Here is a 15353-nt window from a genome sequence, read left to right as displayed (position 1 = left end):
TACAAAAGCGCCTCTAGTGAATGCGGTGTTGCCTTAGAAACGCGCTGTTTCTAAGGCGTGCGTCTCTTGCTCAGGCGCACATTTCGTTGCCGCGCCGAACGCTGCTTTGCTCGACGCTCACCGCGTCCAATGCGGGGCGCGTAGTCGCTGCCCTGTAGCCCATTGTCTTACACCCCTTGGCGGGTCGACGGGAACGCTGTCGCGTTCCACTCTTGAAGGCGAAGAAGTAATGCATGAGTTGTTTCTTCGTCTAGCCGAACCAAATATAGCCAAGCAACAGCAGTTCACCAGGCTAAACAGTGGTTCAACAACTAAAATAATGGCTAGTATGCTTCGCATCCTGGGCTTAACCTTACCTAAGCCACAGCCATTTTTTTTGTACATGTCATAACAATAACAATAAACTGCGCGCGGTGCACAAAAATGCCCGACTGCCTGCGATCTCGACTCTGCGCCCCCTCGATGATGTCGTAAATAAACCCATCTCATCAGTACCAACATGGAAGTTGTTACGCTGCGCGGCGGAGCCGAATAGGAGATGGAATAACTGCGGCGGTGGGCACAAATGTCCGAGTGCCAGCCATCTCAACTCTACGCCCCCTCGATCATGTCGTAAATAAATCAATCTCATCCGTAACAACACTGAAGTTGTTACACTGCGCGGCGGAGCCGAATAGGAGATGGAATAACTGCGGCGGTGGGCACAAATGCCCGAGTGCCTGCGATCTCGACTCTACGCCCCCTCGATCATGTCGTAAGTAAACCCATCTATCTCATCCGTAACAACATTGAAGATGTTACAGCGCGCAGCGGAGCCGAAAAGGAGATGGAATAACTGCGCGCGGTGCACAACAAAGCCCGACTGCCAGCGATCTCGGCTGTACCCCCTGTCAATAATGTCCTAAGTAAAGCCATCTCATCCGTGACAACTTTGGTGCACGGTGCGGGATAATCGCTCTGGACAACCTTCTTCTAGGTACCCTCCCACGAAGCCGGCGCTTGCTCGGAATACAGCCTGAAGACAAAGACATGAACGAACCACAAGCAGCTGGCGGCAGCCATGACATAAGCATGCACGATGACAGAGAGCGCCCAAGTCATCTGCTGGATTCCTCAGAAACAACTGTGCACATTTTCCTGCAAAGCTGACGGGGATTTTGACAACCGGCTGAAATATCAAAAGGTAAACGGTCGCAATGCGTGGAACGCAACGGCGCGACTTGCTAACGTCGTTTTTTAGAGCGCAGCTCTTTGGCGTCCGTTCCTTGGTTTCGCGTCGTCGTCGGCGTTGTCGTCGGCCTCGTAACCAGCTCCGCCCCCCTTTCATCCCCCCAGCGCTAGCAGCGACCGACTGATACCGCTGGATGCCGCTGACGCCGCTAGAGAGTCAAGATAACGTGACTGCATAGAACACCGTCGCCGCCATGCAGAAAGAGGAGGAAAGGGTCCCCCCCCCCCCTGTTCTTGTGTGGCGGATAGGGTGCTCTTCAGTTGCCGACGCGCCGGTTATTCCACGTAGGCCCCGGCACGTCGACGAATACGTGACCACCTTCCCACGGCTAGACCTGGTTCTTAGCGCTGCGGAAGCGAGGGTATCATATTGTTTGTGTCGGCATCGGCGGCGTTGTCCCTGAAACCAACTCCGCAGCTGGGGTTGACTCACTATCGGTGTCAGCGGCATTAGTCAGTCGCTGCTATCTCTTCCCTCCTCCCTTTATCGTGTTGTCCGCTTGCTGCGCACGCTTCTGCCCCCATCGTTTGCCGCTGGGTGTACACGCCACCCCCCTACCCCCTCTTCCTGCGAGTCTCCGGTTGTCAAAGCGCCGGCTCGAACTTAATTCCTTTCTTCGCTCCTCCTCCAATGCAACCCCTGTGCGGTGGCAATCAGAGAGCCAGATCGGTGGCGGCGGATCTGTATATGTGCACCGCCCGAGCCGAAATTGCCGCTGCCGTTCGCCCTGTGCGGTGGCAATCAGAGAGCCAGATCGGTGGCGGCGGATCTGTATATGTGCACCGCCCGAGCCGAAATTGCCGCTGCCGTTCGCCACTGCGAAATTATCTGCCAGTTCTTTCTGAGCCATGAGCGAGACGACCGATGGAAGTCCTCCGTCTGCTGCTGCTGCTGCTGCTGCTGCTGCTAAACGAGCTGCCAGAGCAGAGGCCCAGCGCCGTCGCCGTCAGAATCCAGAGGTGCGTGCCGCCGAAGCAGAAGCTTACCGTCGCCGCCGTCGAGATGTTCCAGGAGTACGCGTCGCCGAAGCAGAGGCTAAGCGCCGCCGCCGAGAAGACCCTGCCGTTCGCGCCGCCGAAGCGGAGGCTCATCGCCGCCGTCGAGAGCAACCAGCAGTGAGCGGGGCTGAAGCAGAAGCTCATCGCTAGCTGCCTACTTCGTCCCTACCGCACTCACGAAAGACGTCGTGCACTTCCTGCAACTCGCATTAACCGTCCATCGATCCACACCGATGTTAGTAGTGGGGGACTTTAATGTTGACATAAAGACAAACAGCAATTTCCTAACACTTATGCGGGAGAACATCCCGTTCCTCTCGCTCGTAACGCGTCCCACGGCTGTGACAACCTCGCGAGGCACTTGTATAGATCTCGTCTTTGAGAATCAAGCATTGGTGTACCAAGTCGAACATATATCAGTCTATTTCTCCGACCACAAAGCTTCCTTCATGACTTCAGTGGAGTCTTTGTTAAAGGAATACGTGTGAAAAATAAAAAAAAAATTCTGTGATAGCGCATACATGTGTTGCTCGATTTCTTTGCCTCAATCTATCGAAAAGGTGAAACAGCTTATTTGCTGCGCTCAAATTTCGCATTAGGAAGTAACGTAATCGTCGGTAATTTTTTCTCACTGGAACAGCACTTTTCTGATTCGATAATAACGAAAGCACGATAACAACGTGGGAAACGTACGTTGAGGAAACCAAGAGCTGCTTCGGAAGCCAACGGAGGTGCCACGGTGAAGCCAACAATGACACCATCACAGTGTCACATCCTTGGTTTATTTGGTTGTTGGCTTTTTACGACACGCACACACACACACACACACACACACACACACACACACACACACACATATATATATATATATATATATATATATATATATATATATACATTGTAAGCATGACTTCATCATCATCAATCATCGGCTCATGTTCGTTTTTGCATCGGCGCCATTTTTCCTTCTTGGAATAAAGCGTCGTCTCGACCGTGGTATTTCAAGTGGTGGCGGCGCTTTAAGATCCCTTCGACCTCAATCCACTTCAAGATTTCTCCTGGAGCTACGTTCGGGACGCCGCTTACGCCAAGAGGCGGCCATGTCGCAAGACCAGACCGCAGCGTCCACCATTTCGGTTCAAGTGCCAGCCACCCCCACTCCCAGCCCTTCCAACAACCGGTATAGCGATCCTGAAATCTTCTATGGCTTGCCTGGTGAGGACGTTGAAGACTGGCTCGACAACTACGATCGTGTCAGCGAATACAACAACTGGAACGAGACATCGAGGTTAAACAACGTACCATTTTACGTCTCTCAAGTAGCCAAGACATGGTTCCTCAATCATGACAGAGACTTCCGTGATTGGTCGTCTTTCAGGGAGCAGCTACGGCGGACTTTCGGCACACCCATGGTTCGTTCGGAAGTTGCGAAAAAGAGGCTTTCTGAGCGCGTCCACCATTATGGCGAGTCGTATACCTCGTACATTGAGGACATCCTCGAGCGTGCGACACCTTCTTAAGGGTATCAGATCTACTGCCTTCAACGCACTCGCCGCTCAAAACCCTTCGACGGCGTCAGACGTCGTCTCCGTCTGTCAGCGCCTCGACGCCCTGCAATCAATTCGCTTGCAACCGGACTTTTCCGACAACAGCCCCCTGGCCAGCAGTATTGAGCTCCGGTCTATCATTCGAGCCATAATTCGTAAGGAATTGCAAGCGCATGGCTCACCCCCTTGCAGCAGCGCTCACGTCCAACCTGCTTCTACTGACCTGCGCGGTATTATTAAGGAGTAATTGGCCTCCCTGCAGCACGCCCAGCATACCAACGCTTCTCCTTGCCCACAACCGGCTTCTTACGCCCAGTTTGCTGCACTGCCAGCCGCGCCATCTCTAATCACACCACCTGCGCCTGTATACGATCACCTGACACCTTTAGTCGCCTGAGCTCCGAACCCGCCTTACAACTCTGCCTGGAGTTCGTCGAGGTCTGTGTGCTATTACTGCGGCTTTCGAGGACATATCTCCCGGTTTTGCCGACACCGCCAGCAAGACGAACGTCGTGGTTACGCGGCCTTTGAACGCGATGAGCCACCTCCTCGCATTTACCGCACTTATGGCGATAAGCCTCCTGTTCGCCGATCTCCATCTCCGGCCGACTTCTCCAACACCGCTGTGATGTTATTGGGGCCAGATCACTCCAGAAAAAGGGAGAAGCAGCACGCGAAAGCAAAAACACACATCAGACTTGTATTGACGTACAGGACACACATAACGGCACACACACGTGACAATGTCCCAAAATGCCTCATAGGCGACATGCACTATATCTATGGACAGGTGGATTATGATTGGCCTACAGTTCCGGCGGAAGCGTGTGTCGCCGTGTCTGAGACCTCGTTGAACCGATGCCGGCCAGTGGGGTCGGACAACAGTGTCGGCCGGCGGGTCGGACAGCCTTGACCAGCGGGGTCGGACGACAGTGTCGGCCGGCGGGTCGGACAGCCGTGTAGGACGGCCGGGTCGGACAGCTGGGTCGGACGGCCGGGACGGTCAGCTGGGTCGGACAGCCGGGTTGGACAGCCGGGTCGGACCGCCTCGTGGGGCTCAGGTAGCCGGCCGCAGTCACCGGGTCGCGTCCACAGCTGGCGGGGTAGCCCTGTGGCCACTCACCCGAACGCTCGAGTGCCTCGGTTCCGGACCGCCAGCCCTCTTGGACCAGTGCCCAGCGGAAGAGCGGGGCGAGGTAACCTCCCAGCGGGCAACAGTGTTGCTTCAGGTGTGGCGTATTGGCGCGGTCGACGATATCTCCTATGGGCCAGACGCCCAGCGAGGAAGCTGTTTTTCCGTCGACCGCCGAACCTCGCGCACTGCTCACGCCACGGGCCACGGGCCACACTCTCGCGCCACGCTTTTTGAGGCGCCACTGCCGACGCTCCCAAGAAGTCGTCGATGACGATGATGAACATCTTGCGGGTATTTGCCAAGATTCACTGTCCTCTTCGCCCCCAGCACGGCGCACTGTTTTCGTATGTTTATGCTTCCACTCCCGCGTACCATATATTATGACAACCGCACACAACACACGTGCCTCGAGACGTCGCTCCCCATCGCCGCTCCGACGTTCTGTTTCGCCACTTCGACCTGTCTCCCAACTCCATGTCCAGCGACCGGAAAACTAACCAGTGCAGTTTTTGGAGGGAAAACTGCATCGCCTCGAAGTGCTCCAAGTCCTCCTGAACGTCCTTCGAACATGTTATTGGTGTCTGTGGAGGGTGCGCCTTTGTTAGCTCTGATTGACACGGGAGCTATACTATATCTGCTATGCGTGCGGACCTGTGCTCTCGTCTGCGGAAAGTGAAGACGCCTTATATTGGATCATCCCTGATTGGGGTTAATGGAGCAATCATTCGACCATCAGCCGAATGTACAGCACGCGTCTTCATCGATGGTATCCGTCAACAAATTAAGTTCGCGATTTTATTACCGTGCGCTCATGAACTAATTTTAGGTTGGAACTTTCTCTCGTCAGCGTCCGCTTTAATCTCTTGCCGTCAAAGTGTAGTCCATATGACAGAGACAGTTCATTGCTGCGGGAGTGCCGATGAGCCACGACTGCGTTTTCTCACTGCTGCCAATTCTGTACTGCTTCTCGGCCACGAGCAAGTCATAAGTCTCTCTTCTACGGACATCATCAATGCAACGTGTTCATCACTCCTTACGGTCACTGTCTTGCCCGTGGGATTGTCTTCGCTTCCTACCTGGTGCGGTTCAAAAAAAGATCTGTGTTAATCATCCCTTTAAACGCGACCACTGAGACAATCCTCCTACCTCAAGGCTTCGCAGTGACCTGTTATGTCGATACCCAACCAGTCTCCCTGCTTCCTCTTGCCGCCTCGCAAGCTCTTCCTCAACAGGACAAATCTGCTTCATCTGCCCTTGCTTCCGTGACAAGTCCTGACTTTACTGCTGCTCAAAGTGAAGCGTTGCTAAAATTGCTCACGAAGCACCAGGCCTCCTTTGATATGGATACTTCGTCACTCGGACAGACTTCCGTTGCCTTCCATCGTATCGACACCGATGGCCAGACTATTGTACGCAGCCGTCCCTACCGAGTCTCTTTAGCCGAACGCAAAATCATCGAGGAGAACGTCGCCGATATGCTGAAAAGAAACGTCATACGTCCCTCCGCCAGTGCTTGATCATCACCAGTCGTTTTAGTGCAGAAGAAGGATGGATCGGTACGATTTTGTGTTGACTACCGTGCGCTAAAGAAGATCACCCGTAAGGATCTATATCCGATGCCCCGTATCGATGACGCCCTGGATTCGTTGCAAGGCGCGCAATACTTTTCCAGCCTTGATCTTCGCTCCGGATGTTGGCAAATTCCAATGCACGAAGCGGACAAAGAAAAGACCATCTTTTCTACTCCGGATGGCCTTTACGAGTTTAATGTAATGCCTTTCGGTCTATGCAATGCTCACGCCACATTTAAAAGAATGATTGACACTGTTCTTCGAGGTTTCAAGTGGAAAACTTGTCTTTGTTACCTCAACGACATCGTCGTGTTTTCCTCGACTTTCACTGATCATCTACAACGCTTAGATGAAGGGCTCACATGCCTTTCTAATGCCGGACTTCAACTAAACACGAGAAAGTGCCGTTTCGCTGGCACAACGATTAAAGTCCTGGGTCATCTCGTTAGCAAAGACGGCATCCAGCCCGATCCGGATAAAATTTCCACGATGCTCAGCTTTCCACGCCCACTTCTTGCAAAAGAACTGCGCAGCTTCATTGGACTCGCCTCATACTTTCGACGTTTTATCCGGAACTTTGCCAGCATTGCCTCGCCCCTCCACAAGCTCTTTGCTAGTTCCAGTTCCTTCGACTGGAACGATCAGTGTGAAGCCGCGTTCCAAGAACTCAAGCGCGCACTAACATCCCCGCCTGTTCTTTGTCATTTTGATGATAAGGCACCCACACTACTCCATACTGACGCCAGCGGTCAAGGAATTGGTGCCGTACTGCTGCAGCGCGACCACGAATTTTCCGAAAAGGTTGTTGCATATGCAAGCCGCACTCTCACTTCGCGGAAAAGAAGTACTCGATAACCGAACAAGAGTGTTCGGCTGTTGTCTGGTCCATTCAGAAATTTCGTCCATATCGCCACGGTCGACATTTCACGGTTGTGACCGACCACCATGCCCTATGTTGGTTGTCGACGATCAAAAACTTGTCTGGGCGCCTTGGCCGATGGATACTCCGATTACAAGCATATGATTTCGATGTCATATATAAGTCCGGAAGGAAGCACCAAGATGCCGATGCTCTTTCACGATGTCCATTACCACCATCATCGGAGCACATCACATCACCTTGTCGAAGTGGCCGCACGGAGGACGCTTCGTCTATTACACCGATTTCTTCCTTGACTCCATTAAACCGCCCTTCAGTCCTTTCTACTCACCAGCGCGCCGATTCCTATTGCAATGGTATCATCAATCGCCTTAGCGGTGTTTCATCTCCACCCAATGCCAGGCTACGGAAACAGCTCAAACTGTTCAAGTTTGAAGACGACGTGCTCTACCGGTACATTTTTCACCCGGGAGGCCATCGATGGGTTCCCGTTCTACCGCGCTCTCTTGGCGCTGCAGTTCTGCAGGCCTCAAACGATGACCCTACGAGCAATAAAAACAGCGCTAAACGACGGGACGAGTGAAGGGACACAGACAACGGCGCTGACTAACAACCAAAGTGTGTTTATTCCGTCAGTCAGCATATATATGCTCCGCCGCTATCTGAAACCATGGAATCTACAGGATAGGGCATGCGCAGGGGGAATGCAATTAATGTGATAAGAAGGCAATCTCCTTTGGAAGGAGAGAAATGGATGGGAGGCTTACACATGCATCACCACTAACGTGAATGTGGAAGGCTTCGGATATAAGGCGTGCGCGGTCATCACGATATTTTGACAGATATGTTACACGTTCGAAGGATGGCTTGCAACCGCATTCATTGCAATGTAGTGACAACTGACTATTTTTTGCCCGTTTTTGAAATTTGTTGAAGTGCTCGCGCATGCGGTCGTTGATGCAACGCCCCGTTTGGCCGATATAAAAACGCTTGCATGAAAGAGGGATCTTGTAAAGCACACAGTCACAACAGTCAGCAACAAACCTCTGTCTGTGCTGTTTTTTACAACTTTTTTTGTTGTTATTGCTTATCCTATTTACTTGGTGGCACAGGCTTCCTAACTTATTTTTGGCAGTAAACAGCAACCTGACGCCTGCCCTACTGACAACCTTTTTGAGGTTGTGCGCAACCTGGTAATCTGGTAAACCTGGTAACCTGGTAAACCTGGTAACCTCGTAATCATGAACCAACCAGCCCAAATGCGTACTCTTTTGCAGTTTATGACCCTACGTCAGGCCACTTGGGTTACCACAAAACACACGAGCGCATACGCAGCCGGTTCTATTGGCCAGGCCTTTCCACGAGCATAGCTATATATGTTGCCTCGTGCACACTTTGCCAACACCGTAAGCGACCGACTGCTGCTTCGGTCGGGACGCTACAACTACTTCCTTGTCCAGCAGAACCCTTCTCTGTCGTTGGCATTGACCTTTTCGGGCCACTGCCACCTACTACAGACGGCAACAGATGGATCGTCACTGCTGTTGACCATTTGACCCGATACGCTGAAACAGCCTCAATACGCTCAGGAGCTGCCTTAGAATTAGCAGCCTTCTTCTTGCAGGCTGTCTACTTACGTCACGGGGCGCCTCAGGTTCTTTTGAGCGACCGATACAAGGCATTTCTTTCAAGCACTCTTAATGAAGTTGTGCAAGCGTCCAACACCGTGCACAAGACAACGTCTACACTGTAAAAAATTTCCGTTATTTTACGGGGGATTTCTGTGATTATACGGAGAACTGCAGATAAAAATACGGAAAGTATGTCATATTTCAAAAATACGGCAAAATCTGCCGTTAATATACGGAAAGTGCTCTCCGTATTCAGCTTTGCGGACATTTTCACTGCAATCATATAACGGCTATACACTGTTTTGGACGAAACAGAGAGAATTCCGTATTTTTGTTATCTGAACATCCGTATATTGTGAGAAAATTTAAGCTGTCTGAATGAGCGCTCGTACTCATAAAGTTTCAGCTAACAATACTTTATTGAACACGCAAACTGTACGCATTATGAAGTTGCGCGCAAAATGTGAGAGCTAGCCTTCTACCAAAAGCTGCAATAACAGATCGTATAAATATATATACGCATCTTCTATTCCGGTCGCAGTTTGCCGCGCATATGGGCTTTGTAACGCTGATCATATGCGCAAATATATGCGTGTTCTCGCAATGTTCTCAAATTAAGCGCTTTGTAGTTAATAACACAGCATATATGTTTAAGTGAATGAAGAGCCGGGGACACACGTGCATACGTAAACAAGCTTGCGGCACTCAGGTGCTGGTGCACTGGGAATGACATTGGTGCTCTATACGCCAAAAATTGTGCGCACTCTAAATCAGTACCGAAACGCAGGGAGTGGTATAATGACCGTAACTGCGTTTACATTTGGCAATAAATGGTCTCGAAGGCGACTGGCGGCCTATAGATCCAAGTACAACGGTCGGAGGAAATTTTCGAATGCGGCAAGCAATTAACCCAAGTGTCGAAGGGCACTGCTGAACTGCAATGTAGTTGCTTGAACTCTTTCCCATGATATTTACAAAATATCTCGTCTCTGACAATAACTGCCCATTCATTGAGACAAATCGATTACGCATAATCTTCACTGTTCATGTGTTAATTCTTGCGATAAGATGTAATCGCAAGCATTTGGCGCTTCATCTTGAAACAAGACCGGTAAGCGCGCTCGTTCTTGTACGGTAGAATAAAGAACGCGAAAATGCACCGACATGCGTGTAAACTACTGGAAGGTGACTGAAGATGAAGGACCTATTACCGTGCTAGTACTGTGTATACTGTCAAAAAGAAGAAAAAAATAATACGGAAAGAAAGAATGCCCAGTGTCGAGATGTAACGATTCAAGCTTTATTTCTTTTTGACCTAGAATGTAACACCATTAGTTCCATGTGCTTTATGCATGGGTAATGTTATGACACAACTCATTATTTACCCGTTCATTACATGCACCAACCAGCCCAAATTATCACTGTACTAGAGCTTATGGACGCATCGCAGTGCACTGCTTTGCACTTCATTGTAGCACAGGGGTTTGCTATCGCCAGTAGCGAATGCTTTGGTTGACCTCCCTGCCTTTCAGCTTTTTGAATTCTCTCTCCCTTTGTATTAAACGACTAACTTGTGGGAGAGAAAGCGTTCTCCTCTTTCAGAATTCAATTAATTGTGAAGCAATTATATTGCAGTTCCAGTAACTAGAGCACAAATGCGAAAACGAAACCGATTCTGTTCGGTTCTCCGCGCTCAGAGTGCGGCACCAGGGGGCAGGGCGCGCTGCGCGTCCGTTGGAGTGGCATACGGAGCTGCACATGTGTAGTCAGCCGGCATTTTTCGAGTCGTGTTGTAAACGTTGTTAATTCGCCGTAAATATCTCTTGATTTGTACTCAAGAGTGGAGCAAGACCCCAAGGAAGAGAGATTGACGCATCGGGAGCGAAGAACAGAAACGATGGATGGTTACGCTGCTTGGGTCTCGGCACGTTCGAATTGGCAAAGTTCCGAATTTGTCGCTGTGTTGTGTATGTGCTGGAATGTATTTCTATGCGGCTGAAAGCACGCTCCCGCAGGGCGCGCCGAGTAATTGCGCCTGACGCATGTATGGAACCACGTGTCACTGACGTCACGCTGGTTCTACTTAAACGGCTGTGGAAATAAAGACGGGGCTCTTTCCCCTTGCTGGCGTTTTGGACTGCAGTCGTCTCCTGTCTTTCGTCGATCACGCACTGACAGCGGCGGCGCCGATACAACATGGTGTCAGAAGTTATGCGATCCACCCACTTTTGAAAAGCGATGGAAAAGAGCGTCGAGACGTCGTCGGAAAGGAAGGCTGCAATGGCTACTGCATCGCCGCCGGGTCTTCAGCAGCCGCCACCGCTGGACCACAGAGAAAGAAATTTCAACTAGAGCGGACACTCCCATAGGGCCCAGCGGCCGAATTGACTGTAGCACACCAAGCGGTTGTTGTTGACTTCTTCCGGTTTCGGTTTTGGGCGCGCGCGTTTTGAACACCAGTTGGTACACGCGCGCGCCAGCTCCGCTGCTTGGCGCGGCATTCATTTTTTTTTTCGTTTCTGCTGAACCTCGCGTGGCCTTGGCGTGGAATCGTTTCATTATTAAGCAGAAATGATTGCGATTGACCTTTACACGACTGCACTGAATCTGTCAGGTGCAATTTCATAAAGAAAACGAAAGACGTCTTCTGAAATGATGAAATGTTTATTTTGCTCTATATAAATGCTCGTTCCGGGCTTCTTCTGCATTCATCCAAAGTTGTGGCACCAAGTAAGCAGCAGTCGTTGCCGTACGATGCTCCACAGGATGCCATCAGCTGAAAGAAAGTAAATTACAAGCATGTGTCATTTTGGTATATTGACCTAACAGGAGTATTTCGTGTAGAGGCGAAACGTGCGTAATTAAGTGGTGAATGAGCGGCATTACAGATAAATTCACTTTTACGTATATTTCGCAGCAAAGACTCCTCCCAAACAATGCCATAAAATCTGAACATTCGATTTTCAAGCACCCCTCCTTTCCCGGGCATTATTTCCTGCACTTTAAGTGCACAAATACACGGGTGATTGCGCGTTTCCAAAACACCTTGGCCTCAGTCGACACGATGGTACGCCAAGTACACAAAGGTGGCTACAACACAGGCTCAGCCAGACCATGTTACACGCTCGCAGAATGCCTTCTAATCGCACTCAAGTCATACTTGTGGGTGCAAAGCCTGTTTTCAGTAGCTCAGAATACATAAATGTCATGTTCTTGAGCTCCTTCGTGCTATATTTTACGCGGCGTGCCGGCGCATGCAACACTCCCGTGTTATCACTCTCGGCAATCGCTCGTCGCGTTTTCGAGAAGCGCGAGTACCGAAATAAGGTTTGTGTTGTTCCAGGGCTATAAAATGCATCCACAAACTTGTCCCACTAAAATTCAGTACACGCAAAACTAACTCACTATAGCCGGCTTGCTTTTTTGCTAACACCTTCACAACCCCAGGCGCGGCGAGCAAGCCTCAAGATATCCCAAAAAGTTACCAAGTAAGTTACAATACTTTTTCGGGTCAGAGAATGCGTCACGAACTTCTACCAGTAAGATTCAGTACACGGGAAACTGCGGCACACAGCCGAGCTGCTTTTCGCTAACTGCGTCAATGAGCCGGGCGCGGCAACCGTGCTTCTAAACTACGCAAATATAACGACGTTAGTTACAATAATGTTGGGGGCCACAGAATGCGCGAAAACTTGTCTGTCTTAGGTGCTACGACGTAGTACACGCGTAAATGCGCAAATGCGTCACGTGGCCGGTTTTCGCTTACTGCGTCAATAAGCCGGGCGCGGCAAGCGTGCCCAAAAACTACTGAAATAAGTTACAGTAATGTTGGGGCTCATAGAAAGCGTCGCAAACATCTCCAAGGACGAGGCATTAACTCAAATTAACTGCGCCAGGACGGCGGCGCTGTTTTTGGCTAACTGCGCCACTCGAACTATATAAGCCTAATTGTGCTTAAAATGAGCCGCACACTGTCAAACACAATTTCTCACCTTGCCGTAGTCCAGTAGTGCAGTGGTGCCATGTTGAAATGCAGACGACACGCAAGAGAAGCATAGAGAACGCCGGGAGCCCAATAAAATGGGCTGTGTCCAAAACAGCCGCGTCGCCGAGCACGCGAGCTTCGCACGTACGACCATCCACGCTCACTCCTGCGGCTTGTCTGGCGCATGACGTATGCACGCGCGTCTGGCGTGCCGCTAGCTTGTTGCTAGGCAACGCAACAAAAAGTTGCAAAGTATGAGTTCATTTACACGCAAAACATTATCACTTTTAGTGGGAAGGAATAAAAAAAATAAAATGTTGTCTGGAAGTTTATTTCACATTCTTTTTTTCTGATGCTCGCGTCAACTAACGGATGTTGTTGAAACTAGGCGTGACGTGTTTCCTGTTGCCAGTTTTTGAAGAGTGCCCCTCTTGTTGAATTTCTTTCTCTATGGCTGGACTTCGACACTACCTCAGAGTGGCCGGCGTGGATACTGCACTTCGACGACTATCGCTATGCGTCGGGCCTGAATGAGCGCCCGGAAGAGGCACAAGTACGCACTCTGCTTTATACCATGGGTCGACAAGCAAGGGACATGTTCGCCACCTTCAATCTTTCTGCAGAAGATTCGAAGAAATTTGAGCTGGTCAAAAAGAAGTTCGACGATTACTTCATCAAGGAGAGCAACGTTGTCTACGAGCGCGCTTGCTTTCACAAGCGGCACCAGATGCCTGGCGAGTCAATTGACCAGTTTATGACTGCTCTACACGTCTTGGCGGACAAATGCGACTTCGGAGAATTCAAGCAGCGCCTCATCAGGGACCGGTTCGTCGTGGGCCTGCGGGATGAAAAACTTTCCGAGTCGCTCCAAATGGATCCCAAGCTGTCTCTCGCAACAGCTCTGGCGAGGGCCCGCCTTAAAGAGACCGTTCAGCAGCAGCAAGAAGAACTTCGAAACTGCAACGAAGTCCACAAATACACACCGTGCAAGCCATGTGAGGACGTCAATGTCGACGCCGTGGGCTACCTCAGGAAACCGCAACGCAGCAAGGAAACCCGGCCGACATCAGCTCGTTCCGAGGGACCGTGCATCTTCTGCGGAGGCAACTCGCACCGAAGGACAGCTTGCCCAGCGAGAGGCCAGAGGTGCTTCAACTGCGGCTTAAAGGGACATTTCGGCAAGGCGTGCCTCAAAGGGACTTCTCCAGGCTACCAGCGTAAGGTACAAGTGTCGTCTGTACAAAAGGATAGTGGGGAGGTCTTTTTGGGCGCGGTCGAGGCGCCTCGCGCCAAAGCGCGTTACGTTCAGGTATTACTTAACTCCGTGCCTGTTTTTGCAAAGGTCGACTCAGGCGCAGAAGTGTCCGTAATTCCCGCATCATTTCCGGGACTTCCCACGAGCTTGTAAAAGGCCGACGAGGTCTTAACTGGCGCTAGCGGTGACCGCCTAAATGTTCTGGGCAAGTTTCAGGCGGATATATTTTGGAGGGGACAAGCTTCGCGCCAAACGTGTTATGTAGTCAGTCCTTTGCGCCATGTACTGCTGGGTTTGCCGGCTCTCGAAGCGTTGGGAGTCATCAAGTCCGTTGACTCTGTGGCTCGCAAGGAACCCAACTACGAAGTTTTGTGCCCTCAGGTTTTCAACAAATTGGGCACTATGCCGGGGGAGTACAAAATAAGGCTTAAACCAAATGCTGTTCCATTTGCAATAAGCGCACCGCGCAGAATTCCTATACCGCTTCAGGAGCCTGTAAAACGAGAACTCGAGAAGATGGAGCAAATGGGCGTCATTCGTAAAGTCGAAGAGCCAACAGAGTGGTGTGCCGGCATTGTACCTGTACAAAAGCACTCGGGAGATGTAAGGATCTGCGTAGACATAACGCAATTGAACAAGTTTGTCTTAAGAGAAAGATACACATTGCCTACTGTCGACCAAGCACTGGGCTCTCTTGCCGGTGCAAAATGGTTTTCCAAATTAGACGCGAATTCCGGCTTCCATCAGGTGCGACTCAGCAAGGCCTCAGAAGTGCTGACCACGTTCATTACACCGTTTGCGCGGTACTGTTTCACTCGGTTGCCATTCGGGATTACATCAGCTCCAGAGTGTTTTCAAAGAAGAATGTGTGAAATTCTGGCAGGCCTACCTGGCGTCGTTAACCTGATGGACGATATTCTGATTTTTGGCGACAGCAAAGCGCAACATGACTCTAGACTATCGAACGTCTTAGCTAAGCTGGCCCAGTCTAACGTTACCTTAAACAAAGCAAAGTGTGTGTTCGGTGTTCGAAGCATAACCTTTCTGGGTCACTTACTCAGCGAGGAAGGCGTACAGCCGGATCCGGCCAAGCTCAGAGCCATTAAAGAGCTGAAAGCCC

Source organism: Dermacentor albipictus, chromosome 2 (assembly GCF_038994185.2).
Source record: "Dermacentor albipictus isolate Rhodes 1998 colony chromosome 2, USDA_Dalb.pri_finalv2, whole genome shotgun sequence".
Classification (NCBI taxonomy): Eukaryota; Metazoa; Arthropoda; class Arachnida; order Ixodida; family Ixodidae; genus Dermacentor; species Dermacentor albipictus.
The sequence above is the reverse complement of the archived record's forward strand: the minus strand, read 5'-3'. Positions refer to the sequence as shown.